Below are 27,712 nucleotides of genomic sequence, written 5' to 3' on the forward strand. Positions count from 1 at the left end.
AAAGCGAGGAAATCTAATGAAAATTGTTCAACACGACCAGTGGCCTGCACACAAAAGAACCACACCGAGGCCAAGGGGAAATCAGGGTGTGGGGTACGCGAAAGGGCCTAACATCCGCAAGTCAAGAGCGACCAATTTGAGGGCGTGCTTGACAAGTGTATCTCCACGTCGACGTCCAGTAAACGAGCCACCGCATTTGATGACCATCACAATAGGTGACGAAGGGGATCAGCCGCTTGAGTGTGCCACGGCGTAGGCTAGAATGATGCTTTACTTCGGCATCACGCTTCTCCTCGAGCCAGCGGTTGTGGCCTCTGTTCCTGGCATCGGGCGTGGTACACCTTGCAGACACCTGGCCTGAACGTCCGACTTTGGACTACCAGATCCTCGACTTGTTCAGGGGCTTCTCGCACCAGCTTCTAGTTTACCGCGTCATGTTCTGACGATCTTTGTAGCGTCAGTCGCACCTAAAAACCACTGGCGCATGACAAGGGCTACAGACATACATGAACCATGGTGACTTATGTTAGGTTTGCCTGGGCAGTGGAAAACAATGACACAGAACAGTAGAGCGGAGGTCGATTCAGCAAATTTTTTCATTCGTCTGTGTTTATCTCGTTCTCGCCTAACGTCCAATTTTCTGAAATAAACTTCGTGTGGTTTATGGAAGCAGCTTCCGTCTCTGAACTTTTCCCAGGGTTCAAAGAAAATAAGCAGAAAAAGGCTGAGGTGTTTTATTCGGGCATTTTGTGTAAACACACAGAAACAAGTCATAAACCACTGAATAATACAATTGAAACCACCAGCACGTGAAGGTCAGCAACCAGCTACGTCAGTCAAATCAGGTGTCACAATACTTGGGATTAAGGGTCTTATTGTTGTAGTAGTGGTACTTGGAGTAGTTGGTAAAGGTTTCGTAGGTTTTGGTTGGCAGAGGCCGTCCATCCCGAAAGCAACACGTTGAGCCTTTATGCAGTGACATCCAGAAGCACACGGTTTCACGGATTGAGTGTAGCACTGTAAAAAAACATACAGGCATCATGTTAAGCATAGCATTTTACTTTAAAAGCTAGAATTTTAGTTCTTAGATGAAAAAAAAGAAGGTAGTAGTTTAGAGGTGGACTTATTAGCAATTTTAGTAACTATTGCACTATTTCCATCCAATCTAAAATTTGTGGCTTTAAAAATTACTAATTACCGAGAAGGAATTTTATGCATAAAACCACAAATTAAGACTGCGGTTAATTTTCTGGGCAGCTAACCGGAAGAACAGAGCAATTTTATAAGAAATAAGTACTATGTAAATAATTTCGGAACAAAAAAGGCCTTTCTGCGAGCTCTACCCTCCGGCAATTACTCAATGTACCAATATTTTCGGCTTTATTCGCAAAACATACACATAAAGCACAACTTAGCGAAGATATTATTGAAGGCCTACGAATGTTATTCAGCTCGTAAATTGAAACACACCTGGTAAAAAGCCCCTAGAAAACCTTACATCGTTTGTAAGGTTTTTTGAAATGCAAGTTTTACAACGCGGTCTATACAATGTTTATATTTATATTCTTTCTGAGCTTGAAACCCGAAGCGATAAACCATCGGAAATACCTTTTGTAAGAGGAATTGGCACCTAGGACCTATTTTCTACAATCCGCACGAAACTGTCTGAACACAAGAGATCAAAACGGGGGCCACTAAACAGACGTTTGTGTTGTAAATTCGGTGTTAACGGTTGCATTGGTGTTTGGAGATTCGAGCCATTGTTCCCGTCATAAAAATTACAAAGTGGTGTCTAGAGAGATCCAAACTCCAAGCTTACATAAATGCCAATCATATAAATCTCTATGGTGAACATTTTAGTACTGCACATATTGATCGGCCGGCTTCTGGTGTACAAACGCCATATTCCAAATAACACCTACCTCAAATGCGAGCGAAGACATTATTTCAAGGGCAATCTACAAAGCACACACCGGTAAATGTTTTTTGACCAAACAAAAAATACATGAAGCTCCAATTTGTAATCCGCAAGCATAAAATCTCTTTATCATTACAAAAACACAGTATGTCGAAAATAATAAGAGAAAAACTGAGCTATTTTCAAATGGCACCACCTATAATAAGGACGTCGCCAAAAACTGTGAGCAAGCAGTGCATCTCAAGTGGTTTTTACAAATATTACCAAGGTACTGTCGTACACGACGTTTGCAGGACAGTGTAAAAGGCTGCCTGAGAAAGAACGAGAACGTTGTTTGAGTATGGATTTTAGGAAAGCTGTCTGCTTTCCCATCGTTGCCGATTTTGTTTCTGAATAACATAAAGAGCAGTGGCACTAATTACAGCCGTGTAATGAAGAGGCTCGTCGTCGCAACACAGAAATTTGTGGATGTTTATAAACAGGTTTTAAGTAGTCTGATTAGATATGATTACTTAGGGGTAAGTGAAAAGATTTTATGCGTCTATCAGATTGTTGGTTTCCTGACAAAAGTTCTTGGCTGTGTATATCATCAGTAGGCTCTTAAGGTCGACTGAGAAATTAAGACCTATCTTATTTACGTCTAGTAGCCCCTGTCTTGCGCCTTTTGGGTCCATGTTTGCTACCGATGCTATATTTTGTCATTTCCATCTGGTCAATAACCTTCTACTGCTTCCAAACCAGTGTACATATAACCGCGCTGTTACCCATTTGACGGACCAGTTACATTTCGCGGCATTACATTCGTAGCCAGAGTCTTCTTTCTCCTAGGGCAAAAGAACCTAGCAAGGTGTTTCTCATTTATATTGAAGACCACCAGAACAAGTGAGCGAGACACCTTCCGTCGGTTCTGTTTCGTGATCTGTGATGCTCGCTTTCCGTTCTGAGGCGTCACCCCAATCAACTTTGGTGCTCTGGTGCGTAGGCCTAACCTACATCTGTGAAGAGCTAACGCTAGGTTAGAAAGGTGTTTTTCTTTTTCAAAATACGACATCGCTGTATTGCGAATGTTGTTTTACTATCGATTTACGTGGTAGAGGTAGCCTAATATTCGTTATCTTAGAATTTATGCAGAGCACCTCGCAAGCGATATCTATTCGCTGCAGGATTTTTTCTCGCGGTTATAGTTTGCATTCATATACTTGTTTTGCTGTGACTGTATGTAAAAGCAATGAAGCTTCCTGTATGTGTAGTTATCATTGCTTTCGATTCATAATTTACGATTAGCATAGCTACGGGGCTTTCTGAGAGCATGTTTAAGAGTAATTTCATCATGTGTAATACAAATTCACTAAAAAGCACTCTGTTGCTTTGATCTTAAGTTCTTGAAAAGTTCTCCTTTTCTCTGTCTTCCTGACTGTTGATTCCACCTACAAAAATACCAAGTTCCTAGGCGATTTACTTACTTTTGGCGAGGTTGTGGTTTTTTTTTGTCCTAATCTGTTTCTAATCGTTAGCTTTCCGCTCTTCGGGGGAGGGTTAACCGGTATTTGAATTTCTTGTATGTCTTCCAAGACCATTACGCAGGTGTCCCTGAAAGTGCGGTCTCCGGCATCGTTTAGCTCTATCACGGTGTCTGTGCGATTATATATATTTTTAGTCATGTAATAATGAGGTGTGGTTCCCTACCATATACAGAATTCAATTTTTATGAAGAATTGTATGGAATACCGTAGTAATGTTTAGCATGCATTTACAAAACTACAGTGCGGTCGAGCATTCGCAGCGTGTAAGAATAAACTTATGTACCACAGCACAAGGCTCCTTACTTGCATGGGAATACTGTGACCATTAGAGTAACTCTATGTATTTTTCAAACCTGGAGGGTGATTTCTGAGTGCATAAATGCAGACACAGAAAGGGGGTGTAGCGTTTTTCATCTATTGGAAAATGTTCTTGGTGCTTTGTGCCCATAATTGTACTCAAGATATTGCTTTCTTGTTTAAGTGGAATACTAGAGAAGGGTGGTGTTGGGGTAAGCATAAAGGAAGATAAAAATCCTTTTAAATTGTCGAACTACTCTTTCATAAACCGCAAATAAATAAAACCCTCACACCTTCTTTCACAAACAACTAAATATTATGTGCTGTTTTTGTTTCAGTTTACACGTTGCCTTGTTTCCTTGACGGTCTGGACAAACAATTATGTGGCCGCCACCGAATTTTTTAAGGTTTGTAAATGTTAAATCTTAAATGTGTAGCTGAATCCCTCAAATGACGTCTTTAGCCTACCGTTTTAGCGAGGATTTAAATTATCGCCTGTGAAGACACTTTCCAATGGGTTTGATCATTTTTTATAATGGGCGCTGGAGTCCGTTCTTGCGTTATTAAAATGGAGGCAGTTGTCAGGAATTGTAAATTGTTTTTTGCAAGGCGTTAGGTGTACAAAAAGCAAAAAAATTGATTTGTAATGAGCTGCTCTGAGACGATTCACCGGGGTTTAAATTGTAAACGAGGTGGGCCATAAACATAAACATAGAGAATGGATGCGATGCGCCATGACCGCAAAGTTAGAAGCATATAATTAGACCGACGCTTCATGAAGCACAACTTTCTATGTTGGATCGAGCTGCATTCGTTGCAAAATTTGTGGCTCCGGTTTCTGTAAGACATGCGCTACTGACACGTTGTGTTGGGAATACTCTACTGTTAGTTAACTGGATTCCGAAAGCTGGCCAAAACTAAACGGCAGGTCTTACTGCCCTCACCAAAGGAGCCTTTGTACTCTCGACAAAAGCTCCTACACAGCGACATTTCATGGGGGGACCTATTCTGTTTTTTATGCCTTTTATTCGGCCAACTCTGTAGTCTTAGCTTATTCTTCCTGCTCTGCGGCTGCGCAAGACTGGCGCCATTCCGAATGTGAATCAGAGATAACGCGTGCAACACCATTTCAGCTGTAAAAGTGTGTTCAAAGATGCCATTTTCCTGCATCTTCCGTAGTGATCATAAACTACCCGTTCGAAGGTAACGGCGAGGCCGTAGATGCGGCAATATGGCAACGCTTATAAGAGCAAAAAATATATGCCGTTCCTGACTTGCGTGCCTTAGTGGAGGTACTCCATTACATTATCTAGTGACACATGCAAGAAATACACAGAAGCCGGTTTGGCTAGGCTACAGATAGGGCGCACACATGCAACATGCACACATGCACACATGCAATGGGATCCTCAAGAAAATGTGCAGCAGGTGCGGAGAGGCCCTATTTGTAGTCCTCATAATAATCGCATGCAACGCACTTTACTCAACACGACACAAACATTTCCCTGTATTATACAGACAACACAATTCACTCTTGTTTTTGGGTTACGATGCCATGGTCCCGGTCAAATATGTTCTGAAATACTTGTCAGGTGTAAAGTTTTCCATCCTCATTTCCTATCATGCATACTCAAATCTGGCTTTATACACCAGCCATACACCTTTATCTTTAAGTGATTTTCTAAGTCCAGTTTACACGTTTTTGTTATTTATTATTAATGATTTATTTTATTTATTTTAACATACTTGGAACACTAGGTCCAAGCAGGGTGGGCAATACAAGTGAACCCATTTCAACAGGAATACACCACATTATGACAGCACTTTTGTTATGGCTAGGTCATTCCACTCACTGATGGGGGTATTCACTTTTTGTGGTAATCAATTTTCTTCAACCATGAAGTAACTTCTTTTCGAACGCTCTTTGCCCTCCTTGGCCTTGCGCCAATAAACACCAATCATGATCATCAAGTTTCAGAATTTCGAGAAAGCTGAGGGAATTTTCGTAATCGCGATTATTCAGAACCAGTTGCTCCTTCGTCTTTTGTAATACTGGTTAGCACACCACCGAATTCGTTTCCACCAATTTATAAAACCGAGTCTATTCGTGGCAGTCAGTGCGCAAAAGGTACCGTTTCTCTAACGGTCAGATGTCTGTATGTGGTCTCTACATTTTGGTTTCCCACCCTGCAAACCTATCTACGTATCTTCGCTGTATGACCACTTCATTCCGGCGGGTCCGCGTTGCCCGCAATGTGCTGTCGAACATGCTAATCAAGCCGTGCGAAGTAAGCGCGCAATGAACGCGAAGCACGTCAGAACAGGCCAAAAACAGCGTTCGCTAAACACGCCATCTACACTGTGCTCCGAGAGTGAAAACTGCCCTCCCACTCCCTTTCCGCGTTCGGAGTTCCTTGTCCCGAAGTAAGATGACAAGTTCGGCCATTCGGTGCAGATTAAGATTCATGGTGAAAAACAGAGCAAAGAACACAGGTACAAAATAAGAGTGGATGACGCACAGCGCTGAACTCGCATGTTTATTAGAAAGTGTATTAAAAAACAACACACATATTTATACAAAAAAACCATACTATCGTGTGACCAGATAACACGGACAGGGCGTGTGAGGGACAACAATTTGACATCTTTAACGTTATGGCACGCGACAAAGTTCGGCATCCAAGAAGTTACACAGTCTGCTAGCGGATAAGAAATTGAAATTCCTTGTCAAGTAATAGCACAGAAGAAACACTAACGCACTTGTCCTCGTTTCTACTGATATGAAAAGCCTCTATTATCTCTCGTACATGCTGGTTTTTATGTTTAGCTACTAGTTTTGTGTCGTCAAAAACAGGGAAACAACCTTTACATTTTGTGCACCGTTGTGTGACGTATGAATAGTCATCACCGTTCAAAGAACGTCTATGCTCTATTAGTCGAATATTAAGGCATCGGCCCGGATGGCCGACTTAGACTTGACCGCAGACAAAAGGAATCACGTACATCACACCAATACTACAGGGCACGAAAGTTGACAGAGGTTTTACTCCACAGCTTCCACGTGTAGGTATACCTGCCAATCTCCTATCTACTACACTACCTATCTTTCGTAATTTATCTGGCGCCGAGAAACGGACGTTTATATTTTAACGGCCTGGAACATTTTTTAAGCCATTGTACAACACGTGCACATATGGCATGACCGAGAAATGTGTATCTCTAGGAGCTACGGAACCAAATTTTACCCACACTTTTACTTTGTCAACAGCAAGACGCATCACATGCTTGTTGCACCCGGCCTACGTCAGCCTGGCTACTCGTTCAGAAAAGCTGTTGGCATACCGATGAACTTGTTATTTGGCGAAAACGCAGCGTAAGGAAGAAACAGCTATGCCAGTCTTAATCTTGGAATGCCCTGAATTGAAATTGAGCACTGGTTTCCTGGACCTAGGGCTATACTCCCAACCAACATGACTTCTTTAAATAAACAACTTCAGGTTCAAGAACTCAATTACATTCTCTTTTGAGAGCTCGAGCGTAAACGTGAGGCCTAAGCGACAATCGTCAAAGAGTTTCATTACGTGAGGTACCCTGCAGACGAGATGACCAGGTTCCGTAAAAACTAGAAAATTATAAACATATCTAAACACTCTTGTGCACACGCTACTTAAGTTTTTTTTCCAGAGTTCTGTCAACTTTTGCCAGAAAAATAGTACTTAGCACTGGGGCCACCTTCGAACCCATGCAAACTCCATTGTTTTGCTTGCAGATCCCATTTCGCCACTCAAAAAGGGTGGAATTAAGATAAAGCAAAAAACCGTACGCCACTATTGCTCATGAACTTCATTTTATCATTGTCTTCAATTATACATTCCCTGACGGTTGTTAGAAGTTCGTCATGCGGAATGGCGTAGTACAAATCTTCTACGTTTGCGCTGAGCATTTGACGAGCACCAGGGTTATGTCTTTCGATGTATCTCACAACCGATTCGGACTTCTCTGTCTCTCTCTCTAAATTAGTGTATTCAAGTGCTTCTGTAGAAATGCCGACCTGCGCGAATGCCATGCCTTGTTCTCAGATAGTATTGCGCGGAAAGGTACCTCAAACTTGTACGTTTTGGCTGCAAAGAACACCTCTAAGACATTGTTTTTTACCTTCCTCACAGGCGACACTAATTTTTCAAGATGGTGGTCATTTATTAGTGCGATTGTTCCTTCCTTCAGCTAGCTCGGATTGTCCTCTACGTTCTTGAAATTATTTTACAGAGCAGCCAACGCTTGTTCAAAGTAATCTGATTCAGTAAAGATAACAAAAACACCCTTCCTTATCTGCAACCATAACATGTAGCTCATTGGCAACCACAAACGCAGTTTAACGGGCGGGAAGGATTCTGACGTAACCTGGTTTCTTAAGTTTTAGTTTAAACATCAACACACTTGGATAACAACCTTGGGCGTTCATACTCATTGGCTTGGCGTGCGATGGTCCTCGCAGCTGGTACATGCTCTGGTCGGCTGTACGTAGGCTCGAAGGCGAAGTTGGGTCCGAACTTCAAGGTCTCCCGGTGGTTCTCTGAAGGTTCACATCCCCGATGAGGACGACTGTTCCTTCTGGAGGGTTGGCTTTCTTTTGTAGCGGTACAGTCGGCCTAATGTTGTTCCAAAGCTGCTCTGTGTACTCTTCGGCCGTTGACCTCCACTCCTGAAACAGGCTTTCGTGCTTGGTCTTGCTCAACGCAGACCAGGTTGCGCGAAGCAATCCCGGAAAAACCGGGCTTGACAATACAACTCGTTGCACTGCGACTTGCACACCTTACTTGAATGTCCGATGGTGGGATCCATGAAACCGTACCATGTCTTGACGACTTGGGGCAAATTGTATCCGGCGCCTACCACGAAGCAATTCTGGCACGGCAACTTGCAGATAGCAATCAACGAAGCGAGTTTGGCTGCGTTATTCAAATTATATGTGTTATAACAAATAAAAGAGCCCGATGTACTAGAAATGAACCGAAGTAAGATAGCAAGTTGCGAGTTCAGCACTGTGCGTCGTCCACTCTTCTTTTGTCCCTCGGTTCCTTGCGCTGTTTTTCACCACGAATCTTTCTTGTCGCGTAAGCTACGAAGGAATCGTTGGCTGGCAGAGGTAAAAAGCTTTCCCCGGCACTCACCGGTACACTTCATTTTGTTGGCTGCTGCTTCACCGCCTGTGTATTTTCGAGTAGTTAGGGGAGCACAAGTTTCTCCCAAAAAACTTGTTATTCCTTCAAGCCAACTGCGTCATCTTTGGCTTCCTGACAATATCAACACCCACCTCATTCTCAACATTAGCCAGTAAGGTTGACGAAGATGGCATACAAAGCAGTAAGCCCGCCTCCATGCCTTTGTAATGCTCTTATGCGCTATTTAGCGGTTTGACAAATGCAACGTATGACCCTTCCTGAATTTTTTTACTTCGCCTGCTTCCTATGTACCGTTAAACAGAACGCTATGCATGGCCTCTGCTGCACTTTTTTCACTGCGAAGCAGTATAGGCCGAACACCGCTCCCCCAGTTTTTATTCCAATGAAGACCTTTTCCTAGCGCCTCTCCGGGGCTCCTCCTTGCCACCGCTGTTCCCGTATCACAACTGGTATTACCCTCCCCACACCAATGACTGTTTAACAAGAGAGTGAATTGCTGGGCTAGTTGGTTCATAATGTTCAGAAAAGGGGAAACCAGCGAGCAGAACGCAGGACAAGAGGATGAGGCACACACACAACCCCGCTGGACTAACAACTGGTTTATTCGGCAGAAACACATCACATTTATACGCCAAAACCCGCGCGCGCACCCACTTTTGAACAACGTGAAGAGCTGAACTGTAAAAATAAGAATTCAAATTCCTTTTCCGTGATAACAACCGAAGGATCACTAACAAAACTCTGTTTATTCTTTCTTATTAAATACGCTTCTAGCGGTTCGCGCTCACGTCTCGTTTTCCCACGACCGATAGTGCTATTGAGGTAAAACCGTGGGGCACAATTCTGGCAATCTTTTACATGCAAAGCTAGATTGCTTCCCGTGCCAGAGCATAAGGTTCCTCGGTGCTGCCTCAGGCGTTCATTTAGGCACCCGCCAGTCTGCCCAATGTATGTTTTTCCACAGAACAATGGGATAGAATAAACCACCCCCACTACGCACATGGTGAACCTCGTCTGGTGGTTAGTTTTACAAGTGTCAGCTTGCCTCTTCCCACCCGAGATTTCGGGGCACAGACCAAAAAGTTTGCCGGGAGCAGAGAAAACCATATTGACACCATTGTTTTGAGCCACTTTTTTCAGCCCATGGGAAGACTTGTGGAAGTAAGGGATGACTTCAAACTTATTTCTCCCTTCTTCCGCTGGGCAACCAGGCCTTGCAGTAAGTTTTTTCTTCATTTTCTTACCCAAGGATTCACCCACCGCCTGCAAAACCTGAGAGGGAAACCCAGACGCTTTACACCGATCAACCTGTTCTGCCTGACTTTGGTGCATCACATGCGGGAACTTTTCTTCCCAGCATTCGTGAAACACACATTTACTATGCTGCGCTTCACCAACTTCGAGTTCGCCGAATGATACGGCAAAAGCGCCTTTTTAGACCGAGGGGCATATTTCCAACACACGTGTCGGTCGGGTAAAAAAGATATTTTTAAATTTAAGAACCTAATGGTCTTGTCACAAGGCACCTCTTTTATAAAATCCAGGTTCTTGGAACATGTACTAAAAACAGTTAAAATCTGGTCTGTCACAAGCGTGAGCTGGTCAGCGGTGTTGTGTGTGTGCCTCCTCCTCTTTCCGGCGTTCTGCTCGCTGGTTTCCCCTTTTCTGAACATTATGAACCAACTAGCCCAGCAATTCACTCTCTTGAACTATTATACTTGTACTTTGGGCTCTTTTCTACGTCTTCATGCTTCTCCGGATCTTTTATCTTCCTGCGTTAGCGCCGTAGCTTTGACAACGTGCAAGGCACGAGCATTATCACATTACCAGAGATGTGGCATTCGGCCCCCCGAAGTTTCCCTGCTTTTCGGTCCTCTACCTCCTTCTTCAGGACACTGGAAGCGTGTCTGTGCAATCCTCAAGTCGGAGCTGCACCGCCAGATAAGACAGCTGAGGGATTGGTTGCGACATTTCTGCCTTCAGATCGGGCATCCCTGGGCGGCTTCAAGCCGGCTTCGCGAGCGTCTTCGTCTTGCTGCACTGCTGACTGAAACCTACTGGAATGACGTCCGACGGTTCTTGCCAAAGAAAACGAAACAACAAGCAGCGGGCACACCAGTGATGTACCTGGAAGGGGCCTCCCTTCCATCACAATTTGACAGCATCCTGAAGATGGGTCCTAAGTACTCCCTGGAGCCACGGGCCCGAAAGCACGAGCTTCTAGCTGTGGTGCACAGAGTGGTTGATAAGGCCCCATTTTTGGGAGGACCCACTGCGTCTCGGAGTGTGTGGATTGTCTTAGGAGGACCTGGACTGGCCGCCACGGGACGAGCAAGAATATGCGATCTTTGGTCACCCACTTTCAACAGGAAGGTCTTTCCTTGCTGCAAGCCGACAAGGAAGGTGGGTTTGTTGTTCTCCCCTCTTCTCATTTCAAGATAAAAGCGACTGAAGCTATCGACAAGAATTTCAGGGAGTCAGACTTAAAACCGCGTAAGGCCAAGTCATTAGCTTGAGTCTTCGAAACCGGTTGAATTTGGAGAGGCTGGAAAAAGAAGTCCGGAGTAGCCTACAGGGTGTACTGCGAGTGTTTTTCACCGCGAAGACTCACAAGCCTGATTACCCCCTCAGGACGATCGTCACAGAAGGACTCTCCTGGCAGAAAGTAGTGTACAGTTTCCTGAAAAAGTCCTTAGAAGTCCTGGTGCCTACAGACCCTTTTCTGCTGCAGAGCTCAATGAGCCTGGTTGAGTGCCTTCAACAGGGTTTTCCCAGTGCCAATGCAGCCTTTTCCGTGGACTTTGTGTACTTGTTTTATTCGGTTCCCCATGACGAACTTTTTAGGGCAGTGCGCGAACTAATTGAAGCAACCGGGATTGTTTCATTCCAGAATGCGTGCGGCATCACGCTGGATTCTTTTCTAGAGCTTTTAAAAGTTTACTTGATTTCAACGATTGTACAGCATGGCGACAAGTTTTTTGTGCAAAACCGAGGGATTTGTATTGGCTCTTGTGTCGCGCCTGTTCTTTGTAACATTTTTTTAGCCAAGTGGGACTTGGCGCTACAGGTTGCACTTTGAGACACACGGGTGGTTAAGGTTTTTAGGTATGTTGATGATTTTTTAGTACTTTTGAATTTAACTGAAACTGACCAGCTCACGCTTGTGGCAGACCAGATTTTAACTGTTTTTAGTACATGTTCCAAGAACCTGGATATTACAAAGAGGTGCGTTGTGACCAGACCATTAGGTTCTTAGATTTAGAAATATCTTTTTTACCCGACCGACACGTGTGTTGGAAATATGCCCCTCGGTCTAAAAAGGCGCTTTTGCCGTATCATTCGGCGCACTCGAAGTTGGTGAAGCGCAGCATAGTAAATTTGTGTTTCACGAATGCTGTGAATAAAAGTTGCCCGCATGTGATGCACCAAAGTCTGGCAGAACAGGTTGACCGGTGTAAGGCGTCTGGGTTTCCCTCTCAGGTTTTGCTGGCGGTGGGTGAATCCTTGGGTAAGAAAACGAAGAAAAAACTTACTGCAAGGCCTGGTTGCCCAGCGGAAGAATGGAGAAATAAGTTTGAAGCCATCCCTTACTTCCACAAGACTTCCCACGGGCGAAAAAAGTGGCTCAAAAATATGGTGTTAACATGGTTTTCTCTGCTCCCCGCAAACTTTCTGGTCTGTGCCCCCAAATCTCGGGTGGGAAGAGGCAAGCTGACACTTGCAAAACTAACCACTAGACGTGATTCACCATTTGCGCAGTGGGGGTGGTTTATTTTATCCCATTGTCCGGTGGAAAAATATACATTGGGAAGACTGGCGGGTGCCTAAATGAACGCCTGAGGCAGCACCGAGGAACCTTAGGCTCGGGCACGGGAAGCAATCTAGCTGTGCATGTGAAAGATTGCCAGAATTGCACCCCACGGTTTCACCTCGATAGCACTATCGGTCGGGGAAAACGAGATGTGAGCGCGAACTGCTAGAAGCGTATTTAATAAGAATAAACAGAGTTGCGTGTTAGTGATCCTTCGGTTGTTATCACGGAAAAGAAATTTGGATTCTTATCTTTATAGTTCAGCTCTTCACGTTGTTCAAAAGTGTGCGCGCGCGCAGGTTTTGGCGTATAAATGTGATGTGTTTCTGCCGAATAAACCAGTTGTTAGTTCAGCGGTGTTGTGTGTGTGCCTCCTTCTCTTGCCCTGCGTTCTGCTCGCTGGTTTCCCTTTTCTGTTTAACAAGTAGGCTGTAAGCCGGAAGCGGCGGTAGCGCATTTATCGGATGATTGCGGAGACTTCGCAGGTGCACAAACGGACTAAAAAGAGGCGAAAGCCCGCGCCACTGTTGCTGCATAACATTCCAGCGCTGGGAGGTAGTAGCTGCGACTACTTCCCGGTTCACGAGCCACTTGCTCGGTTGGAACGCGGGCGTGACCCCATAATCCTCTTTTAGCTTGAAAGGCTCTCCGAGCGACATTTTTGATGGTGTATTTCACGCCACAGTGTGCCTTCGGGTGTCCATGATGAACAGTCTGTTCTGCTAGCGGGAGGTTTAAACATGGACGTCAGAAGCCCCAATGCCACCTGTTCGATGTCCTGAGTGGTTCAGTTGGCGTATAGTTGTGTAACACAAACGGTAAAATGCCTACTTCGGGGGAGCGAAACAGACAGCTTCATGTAATATCTACACAACCACGCTGGAGTCCCTGGACGTTTTACTCAGCTAATTTGCTAGGAAGATTTTCAAATCCCAAATGACAAACAAATGTGTCTTGTTTGATGCAATCCTTGGATAGCACGAAGCTTCGGAGGTAGTCCTTCTTTATAGAGCGGAAGGGCCCTAATTTTATCCGTATTGCTGTTGCACGGAAAAGTATGCCCTGGTAGTAGAGATACGTCTAGAATGCTTCTGTGGCATTTCTGCCTACCCCTGAGCGCTACAATTAATTTTGTTTCGGCAATAGTTGCGCGTGGCACATATAAAAAAATAGTTGCTTAGCGCACATTCCAGAATTACCGATTTCCTGTCACCTGTAAACTCGTAAGTTTTGAAAAGGCCCGAAAGTTGATAGGCCATCGTTTTCTCGAATAAACGTAGGATCAATGACAATAATGTTTGTGTCCTCATCCTACGTGCTCATTAAAGACGGTGGCAGCATTTTATTCGCAATGTCTTGATTGGCTTTTCGAATACCCTGGTTTATTAGTTATATCAACATTGCGACGTCCTACAGCACTTTACGGCGACTGTCGATGGGCACCACGTTTATCTGGGTATTCCTTATGATGTTTATGTGTGTAATTTTTTTACAATAAATAGCTTTTTTGTGCCAACGTACAGATATTTACAACAACTAATATTATCACAATACAAAGAAAAATATCCCTACACAAAGAAACTATGCCGATTCTTACAATAAATTGCACCATCGCCAATACATTGCATTCTCCGATAAAAAGTTATAAGAAAATCTATTATAGGTGCAAATAATTTTTTTTGTAGCCTAGTGTAGTGGTATCTTTGGCATCATGCTGCCTTTTATGATTGCTTTAAATGATGATGCAGTTGTTAGAAAGAAAAATGATAACAAAAATTTTCTTCCTATACCGCGCACGTTTTGCACAAAAAATTGTGCTTGTTTACTAATATATAATCTAGTGCAAGACAGAGAGGTTAACAGCCACCTATATCACGACAGGGTTCCAAAAAGTGGGGTACAGCCTCGTTTATTACTTTGTTTACTGATTATTTTGTTCTCTCAACGTTCAGCCAGTATGTGAACATTTGGGTAAAAAGACCCTTGAAGTCACCTCAGGGAGCTTTCATTACCAATACGCCAGCTAAAAGATCGTTTGAGGAGGCACTCACAGGCTGGTGACATGGAATCCTCATCCAGTAAGCACAGGCAAGAGTGATGTTCCTACAAATAAAGAAGACAAAATCAGCAGAGGTATATCAAATGTTGCTCTATGCCGGAGAAATAATCTGAGGCATTCACTTGCCGCTATTCGCAGGCGGTATATTGTCCGGATTGCGAACGTCTGATATATCATACATATTAAAGAAATTGTTCACAATAAAAATAATTTCTTTTTTAACTTTACTCCCTGAATTCCTGCCCAAAGTAGTCCGCCACAACTACTGTGTTTCTAAAGTACGAAGTAAGCTTAATCGCACTGACGTTGTTGTGTGTTGGATAGACGATGACTGCACTGCAAAGGTCTATAAGGTTATTCAGGTAGTGTTCTTATATATGTACAACTGAAGTACCTTTTCCCTAAGTGGGGCTTTGTCATACCATTAGCTTTCAATAGGAGCAGCAACATTCCCAACAATTTATCGTTTTGCCGCAGCTGACGTTTTCCGATTAAACACGGATGACCACCAAAACAACTTTCTTAAATTGCAAATAAGCCATATATTCTAGAAAAGCCACCATGAAATTGTACCAAGACACTGCAAAAAAGCCATTGATGTATTTCTTAAGTCACAATGAAGGAAACCAGAATATATCCAGGATTTGTATTTTAAATCGTCCGAATGGGGTTCAGCTTAGTGGAAGCGTTAACTTTCTGGTTCTAGAAATATATCTGCACGTGTGACCTAGGGCTCAAACAGGGATCAGAAATTACTTCTTCATGGTCACACATGATTGGGTTGGTGAAGCACGGAACTAGTGGTTGTAGGTAAAATGACATATCCTCGACTACATTTACTCCACAACTGATACTCACAAAGTATTTACTTTGAAAAGAAATGTATTTCTCAGAAACTTTATCAATGAAGCTAAACGTGCACAGCATGTTGAAATTGAGCGTTTTGCAACCATAGTTGAAAATTCCTAAAACCTTGTTAGCATACCCTCGCTAGAGGTACATATATTATTTATTTACAGCTTACGGCAATCGGTTACCATAAATGTTTAAGAAAGCATCACGCCTTTTAAACTCATTTTGCAAACAAACTATCACTTAGCAAATGCAGGTGCGGCTAATGTTTGGCTCCACAGGTTTGAAATACGAGTAAAGAGAATCGTGTGTTAATGATAACATGCCGACGGCAACTATTCAATCTAGCAATAAAACCTTTCTGTGATGAGGCATGGTTCGTTTAGAAAAACTTAGGTTTGGAAGCTTGGCGTCGGGGCGCCTGCATTATTTCCCCAGTCTGCAACTGTGGTCACATGTATTTCGTCGTTCATTAGGATAATTTTAGCTTTGCTAGCAAAAATCATCTGGAATTCATTGCTGCATTCAACCAGGCGAATGCCATCCTCACATTCTAGACTGTATTGCAATATTCTTCGGCGTAAACTTGGCTTCACAACCGCGAAGACGCCCTACAGGCATGGGGACATTTTTGTTGCCATGCGCTCTAGATATTGGCACATGTCGACAACCGCGACCATGCACATTGTCCACTAGTACTGCGCATATAAATTTCCAACAAGGGTGTTTAGAGTTTGGCGGAGTACATGGCCCATCTGTTCATTGTAGCTTACCCACACGCGCGAGAAGTAAATAAAATGTGCGATTTCAGATACCCCGTTATAGAGCATCTTTTTGATGCTTCAACGCAAGCCACTACGCATGGTTCACCAGTAAATTCTGGGTTGTTCTGCCATCCAGGGGGCACTAGAGAAGCGCCTACTCCAATGCGACGGCATGGGCACCAAACGCTCATCGCGCATGTGCTGAATCTTGGCCATGGATGTGGACACTGGACGTTCGTATGCAATCCGCATAGGTTCGAGAAAAGAGGCCACTAAATTCGGCACTGTCTCGTTCAAACCTACGCCTGAATCTGCCGCGAGTACAGCGCGCGAAGAATCCGACACGCCTTTTCTTTACCATCAGCGCAGACAAAATCACCATCCCCAGACTTCTGGGCCAGGGCTCCCACTTCTAATGCTCCATTCGTATCCACGATTCCGGCGCCCCGGACTATTGTGTCCCTGCTGCTCCGGCCAGCTGAATGCTGGCCCCAACAAGAAATCCCTCAGCGTAATTAGCAGCCCATCACTCTAACTCGTTGCTACGCACACAGTCATACTTTCCTCTCCAAATTCGTATGACAGACGTCATGAGTACTGCCGACCACTGGTGTCTTTATTGTCACGATGTAAACCAGGCCACATATAAAACTGGCGCCTCCATCGCAATACCAGATTTCCTGTATAACCACTCAATTTACGTTCGTGCCATTTCGGACAAAACTTTCCAGCAATTTCAGTATAACTCACACAAAGTATCCAAGAGCCTTGCCATTTTGTTGATTGCGTTCGGCATCTCCAGCTACTTAGACTTCTCCTAGCCGCGGTACGTATGGAGACGAAGCAGGCGATCATGCTCGTGTGCTGCAGGGGACCGTGAGTTCACCGAGCGATTTGCACACAGCCCATTCGGTGTCATTTGCACGGCTTGCAAGCGCGCGTGTTTTCATTCGGGTTTACGCAGTGCCCAGGCGCGTGCAATCCAGTGTCCACCAGTTCCTAACGTTCATAAGTAAAACTGTGCCATACAGACTAAATAAAATTAGCGATGTGCATGTTCATATCAATGCATAATGAATGTTCAACTGATCCTGGGAAGGCACATCTCACTTTCGCGTTTAGCGATTCCTATGCAAGAGGAATCAACCACATTTTTGAGAGTGCATCGATTCGGCGTCGGGTGTCATCCAAACGGAGCTGTTGAAACACCATACAATTACCATCGTAACTGCAAGGCCCGTTTACGATAATCCTTACCGAGTGCACTCAAAGGACCGGAATACGATATGGCAGTAAGTCGACTAGATGTTTGCTTGTGGCGTGTTTCAGCTGTTGACAAGCCCATGGGTGTTCGCTGCCTTCATGGGGAAATAAAAGCACGGAGCCCCGAGACTCTGCATTCATTCCTGCATACTGCACCAAATAACCACAAAATACTTATATCTTCTCCCCATGATGGACGTCTCATTCGACTGATAAGGATATAAGCCATATTTTGTGTCCAGGGCACAAAAACATTCAGGGAAGCTTGCGTACACGTGCAAGATTTGAATGGCGAAGCTGATGTAGGGAATAACTGACGAGCTAAAAGGTGAGTTTTAGTATCGCTGTGGTGTCGTGGTTGACGTCGGCGGCATGCCATTTCAATGATGTTATGTTGAGCAAAGCCAGAGTGAGACGGTCGTTTTGTTCGACGTTTTTGCTCGCTACTTTCAAAGCACGACTTATCGTCTCTAGCAGATGCCTTCCTCTGCCGGGCGAACTGTCCGCGGCTGGGCCATGTGGATTGAATAATCACCTACAGCAGCTTCGAGTTTCAAGTCGCGGCTCATCTATGCTACAGAGCTCATGCGCACGACGACGCGAGAATGAATGAATGAAAGGCGTACGCTGCAACGTGTCTTACTCCATCTGAACAAATTTTCTACGATCCGGCGAGCACTGAAGTGTTTTTGTAGGCAATGTTTGCAAATCTCTGTAAATGGGTATGCTTGGCTTGACGACCGTACGCTCGAAGAACGCAGCCATGGCTCGAGTTTTTTGGCCAATATTTGGCAATCACCATAGGTTCGTATGCTTAGTATGACCAACGTGCGCTGCAGCAACGTGTGCACGAGCATTCGGCCTTTTCTAGAAGAGTATTCGGCGCGCACTAATACCGAACTTACGACCAGTAACAACAGCTCTCCTGTTGCAAAGTGATACTGGCTGATTTCACTCCATAAGCTTAACCACAAAAAGACCGCCAACGTTACTCCTTACTGGCTTTAGGTATTTAACGTGTCTATTTTTTTATTGTTCAGCACTAGCAACGCATCAGAGAATACTGGACACGTATCTATTGGGCTCGAAAAAGATGCTGCTGTTACCGTCCACATTAACGTGACAATTGGGGGGGGGGGTCGGCGCTGTTCGCGTACTGTGACAAGACCGCTGTAAAGGAGCCATCGCCTAATCAATGAGAACGACGCGACGAGTGGAGAGTAACTACTGGGACACCGAGGAGGAATGCCTTGCTGTTTCATCGGCCACCCTTTATTTCCATCGATACCTGTATGGACGTGCTTTCACGGTTGTGAGGGCCAAGCATTCTCTATGCCTCCTCACGAACCTTTAGAACAAGAGTGGCCAGGTAAGGCGATTCAGTTTAATGCTCCCGGAATTTGACGTGACCAGCGTGTACAAATCCAGAAAGCGGCATTCGCAAGCAGGCTGCCTTTTAAGAGGTCCTCATGCCCGTCACCTTGCTGCAACTACGCTCGTCGTCGTTGTGGAAGGACCTACAATTTTGGAGCAGGAGCACGATAAGGCGGAACTCAGATCCGTCTTTGATTTTTGCAAGGCTACAATACAGTCGCGCAGAGAACACTTGCCAGACGGCTGTTCTTTATTTGCAGGCGTAGCGGCGTTCTCTATGGGTGATATTTCATGTAATGTGGGAGTAACTACTCATTTGTCGTTGCCAAACTTTTGCGGAATGAAGCTTAACATCACGAGCACAGCGTCGGTAACTCCGGTTACGGACGTATGTTGGCCAAACCACAGCGTAACAATACTGATGAGAACTCCAGGTCACCGTGCGCCACTATGTAAGAGTGTCGTGAATTCCTGGGACAAAAAAAAACGCCTGACTGGTAGCCGAACTCATGTGGCCCGTTGAGGTTGCGAGCTTGCCTTTCGGACAAGTAGCATGCACTTACTCGGAGCGTTTCCAAATTTCCCATCTGGCTACAATGAATAGCAGTTGCAACGTATAAACAAAGATGTACGCCTAAAACGCACTTTTGTGGGATGCAGCACATGAGGTTGGCAGTTTTTCCTCTCGATGATGCTGCTTCGATGTGGTGCGCCCGCTGTTGATATTAACGTTCATTGAACGGCTTTGAAGGCGGAACTGCTTGAAGATGTCCGCAATTTGCTGCGGCATGTTTCAGCAAAATACAAGCGCGTACCATCCTTCGGCCAACAGCTTAACACAACGATTTAACAGAGTAACCATCGAAATGCCGAATATGTACGCCCCCTTAAAGAACAAAAGGCGTAGGACGCAGTTCTTTGCGTAAATTTTGTGTGTAAAATGGCCCAACCACTGATGACGCAAATGACCCCTATCCGACTTCCCTAGGGTACAAAACCTGCCCCAAGGCTTAACACTATGCTGCAAGCACTACGAGCAAAGCGCACCCTTTAACTATAGTGTGCACAAGGCTGAAGATAAGCACTCACTCGCTCTGTAGCCATTACCACCTCACCGGCGATACGGCCCCGCTCGATATCATCCCCGGCCTCAACGCGCAACTTCACCCATTTGTGACTGGTCTGGGCATGTGTTTCCTTGGACTCGGTGCAGAGTTCGAGGAACAAGCCGGGGGTGCGAGGCCACGCCATCGACCAGAGCCACGTCAGCCTGGGCCGGAGTGGACCGACCTGGCATCGGCTCCTACTTCCGCGTCGTACCACCAACCTGTGCTTTGGTGGTCCCAGCGGTGATGGTCGGGCGCCTGCGTACAGCGAGCACGCACCGTCAACTAACGCCTTGGCGGTCCCCACGCGGTGACGTTCCCGGAGCTCCCCAGGGTTACCTGCTTCCACGGCGACGGCCCCGAGGCCAGGGGTTGCTTCCTGCTATGAGGGCTACCACGAGGGGTAGCTGAATAGCGGTTCACCGGGTGACTACCACGCACAACTATATCGGCACCACCACCTCTGGCACCGCGGCAGCGGACAACTACCACTACAAGCGTGTCACGGCCACGCTACGGTACGACGCGTCAGCGCCGGAGACAGCGGTAGGCCCGTCCGCTAGGGACTTGGAACCATATGACTACTGTTGCTAGGATTGTTAACATGGACGTTGCATAGACTAGAACTAGGATGGTTTGCTTTATTAGGGACTTCAGTTTAGCGACTTTTGGTTTGGTTTGTGCTTCACAATTCCCCTTCACAACACCCCTTCACAATTCATTCTCGCAGCTGGTCAGACACGTGAATGGGCCCAATGTAAATATCCTGGGCGAGGTTAAATCTATCCTGGCAGGCTCGCCAAATATTTGTCATGTTTTGTGGCACGTGTCGACCAGCTCAGAAGAATAGACATGGGAGAGTCGTGGGCACATGTACCACAGCACACATTTATTATGCACAACTCCAACCCCTAAGCAAAATAAACAACAAAGCAAACAAAGGACTCAACCAAAGAAATTACTAAATACTAATCCCTAACAAAAACCCAGAAAAGCCAACAACCCAGGCAGCGCAAACCAAACCAAAAGTCGCTACACTGAAGTCCCTAATAAAGCAAACCGTCCTAGTTCCAGTCTATACAACGTCCATGTTAACAATCCTAGCAACAGTAGTCATATAATACCAAGTCCCTAGCGGACGGGCCTACCGCTGTCTGCGGCGCTGACGTGTCGTACCCGTAGCGTGGCCGTGACACGCTGTAGTCGTAGTTGTTTCTGCCGCGGTGCCGGTGGCGGTGGTGCCGATGTAGTTTTGCGTGGTAGTCAACCGGTGGACCACTTTTCAGCTACGCCTCGTGGTATCCCTCGTAGCAGTAAGCAACCCCTGGCCTCGGGGCCGTCGCCGTGGATGCGGGTAGCCCCGGGGAGCTCCGGGAACGTCGCCGCGTGGGGACCGCCAAGGCGTTAGTTGATGGTGCGTGCTCGCTGTACGCAGGCGCCCGACCGTCGCCGCTGGCAACGTTTGCCGCTGGGGCCACCAAAGCATAGGTTGGTGGTACGACGCGGAAGTAGGAGCCGATGCCACGTCGGTCCACTCCGGCCAAGTCTGACATGGCTCTGTTCGATGGCGTGGCCTCGTACCCCCGGCTTGTTCCTCGGACTCATGCCACCTGACCTTCCTGTGTGGCGTTCTTTTGATCTTCCCCTCCCCTCTTCACTGTATAAACACTTTGCACTCTGGTATACGGGTCAACAAAACTTGTTGCTGAGCTAGTTGGTACATATTTTTAGGAAGAAGAAAACGTGGCGCAAACTAGACGTAGACGAAAGAAACAAGGTGATACTTATACAGACATATACATACACTGGCGCCTGTTTATGTCTTACCTCGTTTCTTATTTTAATTTTTTTTATTTATTTTATTTCCATCTTCAAAGAAATTTTGTAGATAGTAAGGAGAGCAAACCAAGCAGCGGCACTGCTACTTTCTCGGTGGGTGCAATAATAAACCAAAGGTACCTTGTTCTATTGGAGGCTGAAGAAATATTCCTGCGTATTTGGAATTGTGCCTTCTTTTTAAACGGAAGCTTTTTACTTCTATCCCCAAGCTTTCTAACGCGACCGTTGGTGTGAACAGAAAACTCCCGCGAACAAATAAAAGGTACTGGGACCACCAGGAATCGATCCCGGAACGAATAGACAAACATAGCAAGAGCCTATTCACTTACCTATTGAGTTACGAGTGCAGGCAGAAAGAGGGTAGACAGATGGTGCACTAACCAAGCACATCGCTGGCATTACCTCCAACCCCCCCCCCCTTCCTGGTTCTCATTGAATGCCACGCGATCTCTCGCGCCACTGTGGGCTCCACCCATAGCGGTGTAGCGGCTGACGGCGTGCCTTACGCGTGCGCAAGGAGTTGTAAAAATTAAATAAAACTCACACCAATGCAAGGCATGTCACTATTCCTGTGTCTCTGCGGCCGATGTCCTCGCCTCCATCAGCAGCGACACAGACGGCGAAGTGAGATCGTCTAACACTTGGTCTGAGCTTCCTTTACTTCATAATAAAAAGATTTTCTACTAACTTGTTTCATCAATACAACTTAACCAACCACCGTTAATGAATCCTGCATTGCTTTCACCTTAAAAAATTACTCTTTGATGTAATCAAGGACATCATTATTTACCTTTCATTTGTGTCTGGTTTCACTCTTTGTAGAGCCACTAGTGTGAATCCAAGTGACGTCACATAGGTAATCGTTTGGGGTGTCCTTTACAACTTCGTTTTCCAACCACCATGACAGGGTGTATTTGCGCGCATTTGTATTACATACATTTAAAGCTATTTTGTATTAATACACTGAAAACACTATTGTTACGGTTTGCGCTATTGTGCGACTGCCTACGTTTGGTGCAAAAAATGTCAAAGCTTTTTACGTTTTTTGAACTTTCTTTTGGTTTAGAAATATGTTTCGTGTCTAGAATGAACATACCAAAGTCTTGTTCATTCAATTTACTCCCCGTTGTAATACATTTTTATAGCTTCTTTTAACGTGACTCTAACTTGCGCAGTTTTATAAAAACAAAACATGGGTTTCAGAAATATTTTCAAGCAAGGCACGTTCGTACACAGTGGAATGTAGATCACCACATGTACATTGAACGTGCGTGTGTTGAGCCAATATTTTTCAATACGAGAAATGGGGCTTATCACTTTGAAGAAACAACAGAGAGATAACAATAAAGATTTCATAAAAATAAACACGAAAAAATAAACATTTTATTTTGAGTAGACATGTAAAATACCTTTTTTATTTGGCAATACATCGTACAGCAATAATGTTCCTTTGTACATACGAAAGACGATTACACTTTGAGAGGAATAAATAGTAATACGCCTATTTTTAAAAGTGATACATTTATATTGATACAATAAACGTTGTTTTTTGTATCCATTTAGACAAGAGAGAAGGTAGTTTTCGCTGGGAAATAGGGGGCCGCGCCAGGCCCCTGTATCCCCACTGAATTACGCGCGATTGGCAGAGCTCAGCACGTAACCTAAAAAAACCAAGAAAGCTTTTACATGCAACAACGCCTTCAAGCAATAGAAAACAAAACTAAAGGCAAATATCGGAAGAATGAACTGCGCAGTGCAATAATATGCACGGTGGACCAGGTGGAGCAGGTGCGACCTCAAATTTCACAATAATCTTTCGAAACTTCTCGAAAACCGGTCACAGCATAGGTGTCATTTCATGGAAATTTCAGGTCGCGACGATAAACAACCTAAATAATCACGGTAGGAAGATCAAGCACAAAATGCCGCAGTAAATAAAGTCTCTTTGCAGATAGTGGAACCGTTCGGCTTGTTTAATACGCTTACAAAAGCTTAGGGTACATTAGGTCGGAACGGAAGGCAGTACCGTCTTCTCACGAGAGGTCGTGCCATCAAATACAACACAAAAAACCTCGATATTGGTGTTGTGAGTGCCCAATATGGCACGAAATAAAATGTGCTCAAAGCGCGTGCACGTAATGACTTCGGCAAAGTTTAAACTTTCATATGTCGTTTAGGCTTCCATAGGTGCTCATACATATAGTTACCCCGTAAGGCCGGTGACTCCACCAGTGTAGTTCTCGTTTACCGCGACGTATCAGCCTACGTGTGTAAACAAAAGAATTCCGCCAGATGCCTTGTGCAAGCTTTTCCACCCGCGAGCTCACTACGTAATTCATAAACAGAATAATAATAAATGCTCCAAGCGTCCGAAAGAAAGCCAAAGTTTCCCTTCCCAAGTTGATGTCTACGGAAGAGCAGCAGAAGCGCAAAACCGGAAGCTGTTGGAAGCGTCACTTGGACTCGGGAATGGTGGGTAATGTTCCAGAAGGCGGTCTGCGCCATGGAGGAGAAATATGAACAGAGCAGGCAAAGCACGCTGCCAAAATAGGCTCTTACAATTTCCAATACTTGCACATATACTAAAAGGCTGTAAAAACTTCTGAAAAAGTCGTCAATAGAATCCTGATTGTTTGAGAATGTGAACAAGCATATATCGGCCGAGGGAGTTTCGCAAACCATTCCGAGAAGCCGGAGCACTGGAGGATATGACCCACGCTAGGCACGCTAGACAGTGAAGAAATTTCGCGTTTATTTTTATGGCGCCACTTCTCCGCAATAAGACACCATCATACGCTTTGTTGGTTATACTCGCGCAAAAGCTTATCGAGGCGCCTGGGGCCCTGAGTTCTCCGTTTACAGCAGTACGAATGTATGTGACTTACAAGAAGGGCAAAACACACACTGATCCTCATGCCCTGTTTTATTGCCCACAGCCGCTCCCGCGGGTACCTCGTCCCCTGCCTTCTCTTCACTCACGCTGGCATTGGTGCCTTTGCGGTGCGAAATACAAGATATTTCATCAAACCATCTATCTCTCCAACGAACCGACTCGCACTTTTGACAGATCATCGACCAACTCCACCGTTCCGCTTCTCCACCTAGTGCTCGCTCACCCCGCCATCTAAAGTGTCGCCTCTTGAATGCTGGGGCGCTTTACCTTTACAGTTACTTCCCTACAGACGGCAGATAGGTACCAGTAATCCCTCACTGTCTTCAGAAAAAAAATATTGGAAGTCTTCCACGACGACCCTGTGGCTGTTAATCTCACTTTCAAAAAACTTATGACCACATTGGGAGCCCGTGCGTTTGACGAGGACTTTGCACCAGTTTCGCAAAATATGTTGGATCGTGTTCTGCCTGTGAGCTTCGTAAACGCCTGACCGAAGCCCCTGCAGGAATGCTACAGCATCTTCCTTGCCCTCCTACTCCATTCGAAGTCATCGGCATCGACCTCTATGGACCTTTTTGCCTTCAACTTTGACTTGTCTTTAGTGGATTTTGACTGCTGTAGACCATTTGGGTCGCTTCGCCAAGAGTGTTCCTCTGCGTATAGGATCCGTTTCCGAAGTCGCAGGTTTTAAAGCAAAGCTTTCTACCTCTACCGCCCAACGGTTCTTTCGTGGTGACCGGGACAAGATACTACAAACCCAGCAGGAGATGAGGAGGGCGAGATAGTAGAAACTTTCACCCTGCCGCGCAGGATCACCGTGCTCAAACTGTTTGTACTTCGCAGGGAGCAGATACCTCCGTAGGGGCACAGAATGTGTAAAATCTATCCATAATTTTTATGCTCAATTTGTGAACACGCCCGTCTAGGCAGTACTGTTTGCTTCGCGCGATCCTTTGCCACGACATGCCTAGACAACAGGCATATTAGGACAAATTCGCGGCGCACTCCCGCCTATACCTGGTTGTAGAAAATATTTAAGAACTGGCGTGATTTAGAGATGCACCACCACTACAGCTGAGCGCAAGCAACGGGTGCATACTTCTCCGTCGCACTTCAGTGAACCTCAGACGCTCGCTGCTAAAAGAAACACCTCCGACGACTAGACGAGTTACGCACACGACGTATTTGCGTGGAAGAACAAACGGATAAGATACAGCTGATTTAGGTAGATGACCGAAGGCATTTAATCAACCCCGAGAACTTATTATTATAAAGAAAAGCTATTACATTTTAAAACTCTGTGCCAAAGCAAAAAGCTTAGGTTTACTTAGTAGTATACATTTACGATAAGCAACGCATCTGATAATATATATTTGAAGCAGAAGTTTGTAGTAGCAAATCCACAAATCAGTGCCTGTAGTACAAAGGTAAAAGCCCGAAAAAGAGCCCGAAAATCAGTAGACAACAACTCTGGGTTCAAAGCAAAATACCCATGGCACAATGTTCTAGGCTTTCCTTGCCCCTAAGAGGAACTGGGGGAACACGCATAAAGATTAATCGTTTTTGGAGTCAGTTTAGCAGCGGTATAGAAAAAGTGCCATACGTTCTGAATGGTGCAGCCAGATGAATATTTTACTGGTTTTTTACAGGTTCTACCCCTTTGCCCAATATCAATAATTTTCTCAACTCAACAAGTTCAATATGTTAAAGAAACGTATTAAATGGTAACTTTACGCAACGAGGTATGATATTGGAAGCATTCGCTCAGATACGTTTAAAAACAATACTCACAGTGCTATAATAATAAACTGGGCAAGGTGGAGTGTGCTCATTGTTCGCACAAACAGTATCCTCAACGTACACGGGGGGACCAACGCAGCGCTCAAATTCAAGTGCCACGTAGCTTCGTTTGTGCAGTTGAAAATGGAAGATGTACACACCGAAACAGATATTAAGTGCTGAAATAACCGGTCAGTTTTACGGGGTTCAGTTTGCCAATTTAAAATATCTATTTTATCCGCTGTCTAATTCAAAATATTTTTAGGTGTTCCACTTTCCTTATTTGGAACAGAAATTTGGGTCGGGATTTATAATAGAGGAACGTAGCCTTTGCTGAACTCATCATTATTCTTGCGTATTATTTCATATATAAGCGGAAAACTCTACTGACTCTTCGTCAACAACTAAACAGTTATCGTAGTCGTTTTGGTGCCTAACATTTGTTGGAAACCGAAACACTCTTTAATGTCACACGTACAGCTTTGTAGCCTCTGACGTCAATACTTTAAACAATTGTAAAGTTTTACACGCCCGGCTGAACTGTAAGAAAACTTAGTCCGTCTTGTAAAGAAAGAAACCTTTGGTTGTTTTAGTTGCCTGCGGGTGTTTACCTTGTCATGGCAAAACGTTCAACTCATATAATTGCCGTTGTTTTCAAGATTTGTGCCTGATGTTTTTCTTTCAGCTACATTTGGCTTTACTACAAACTTCGCCACTTGAAAAAAAGAACTTTTTTTACAAGTTTTTCAAGACTCAATACCCAACTAGCGTGTGTTAAAACAACCGAGTTTACTAACAACGTCCAATGGTAATTTTCCATTTTGTCCTGAATCTTTTAGGCTGGAAGTTGAGAAAAGCAAACGATACTTGATATGCGCAAGCATGGCGATGTGCAGTACTTAGCTTATACTCAGCTGCACTACCTAACACGGTTGTGCCGACGGGCGAAGGGCACCCTCTGCATAGTTCACACTTGACGCACTGGCCATAGGACGGAGCAATCTTCCGCCATCTCTGTTATCTATATTGTCTTACCGGTACGTAATTATCG

At 44.9% G+C, this 27,712-nt stretch overlaps 1 long non-coding RNA gene across 1 annotated transcript; it reads right to left on the minus strand.

Moving 5' to 3' along the window:
* Positions 1 to 718: 718 nt before the first annotated feature.
* On the minus strand, positions 719 to 26,979 carry LOC144165076 (uncharacterized). The gene is made up of 3 exons (XR_013321337.1): positions 26,674 to 26,979; positions 14,784 to 14,835; positions 719 to 1,017 (listed from the first exon to the last, which is right to left on the minus strand). It is a non-coding gene; the product is annotated as an uncharacterized LOC144165076 (long non-coding RNA).
* Positions 26,980 to 27,712: the final 733 nt, after the last annotated feature.

The sequence above is a fragment of the Haemaphysalis longicornis genome, unplaced genomic scaffold, assembly GCF_048455015.1.
Source record: "Haemaphysalis longicornis isolate Haplotype H1 unplaced genomic scaffold, Haemaphysalis longicornis Haplotype H1 scaffold_14, whole genome shotgun sequence".
Taxonomy (NCBI): Eukaryota; Metazoa; Arthropoda; class Arachnida; order Ixodida; family Ixodidae; genus Haemaphysalis; species Haemaphysalis longicornis.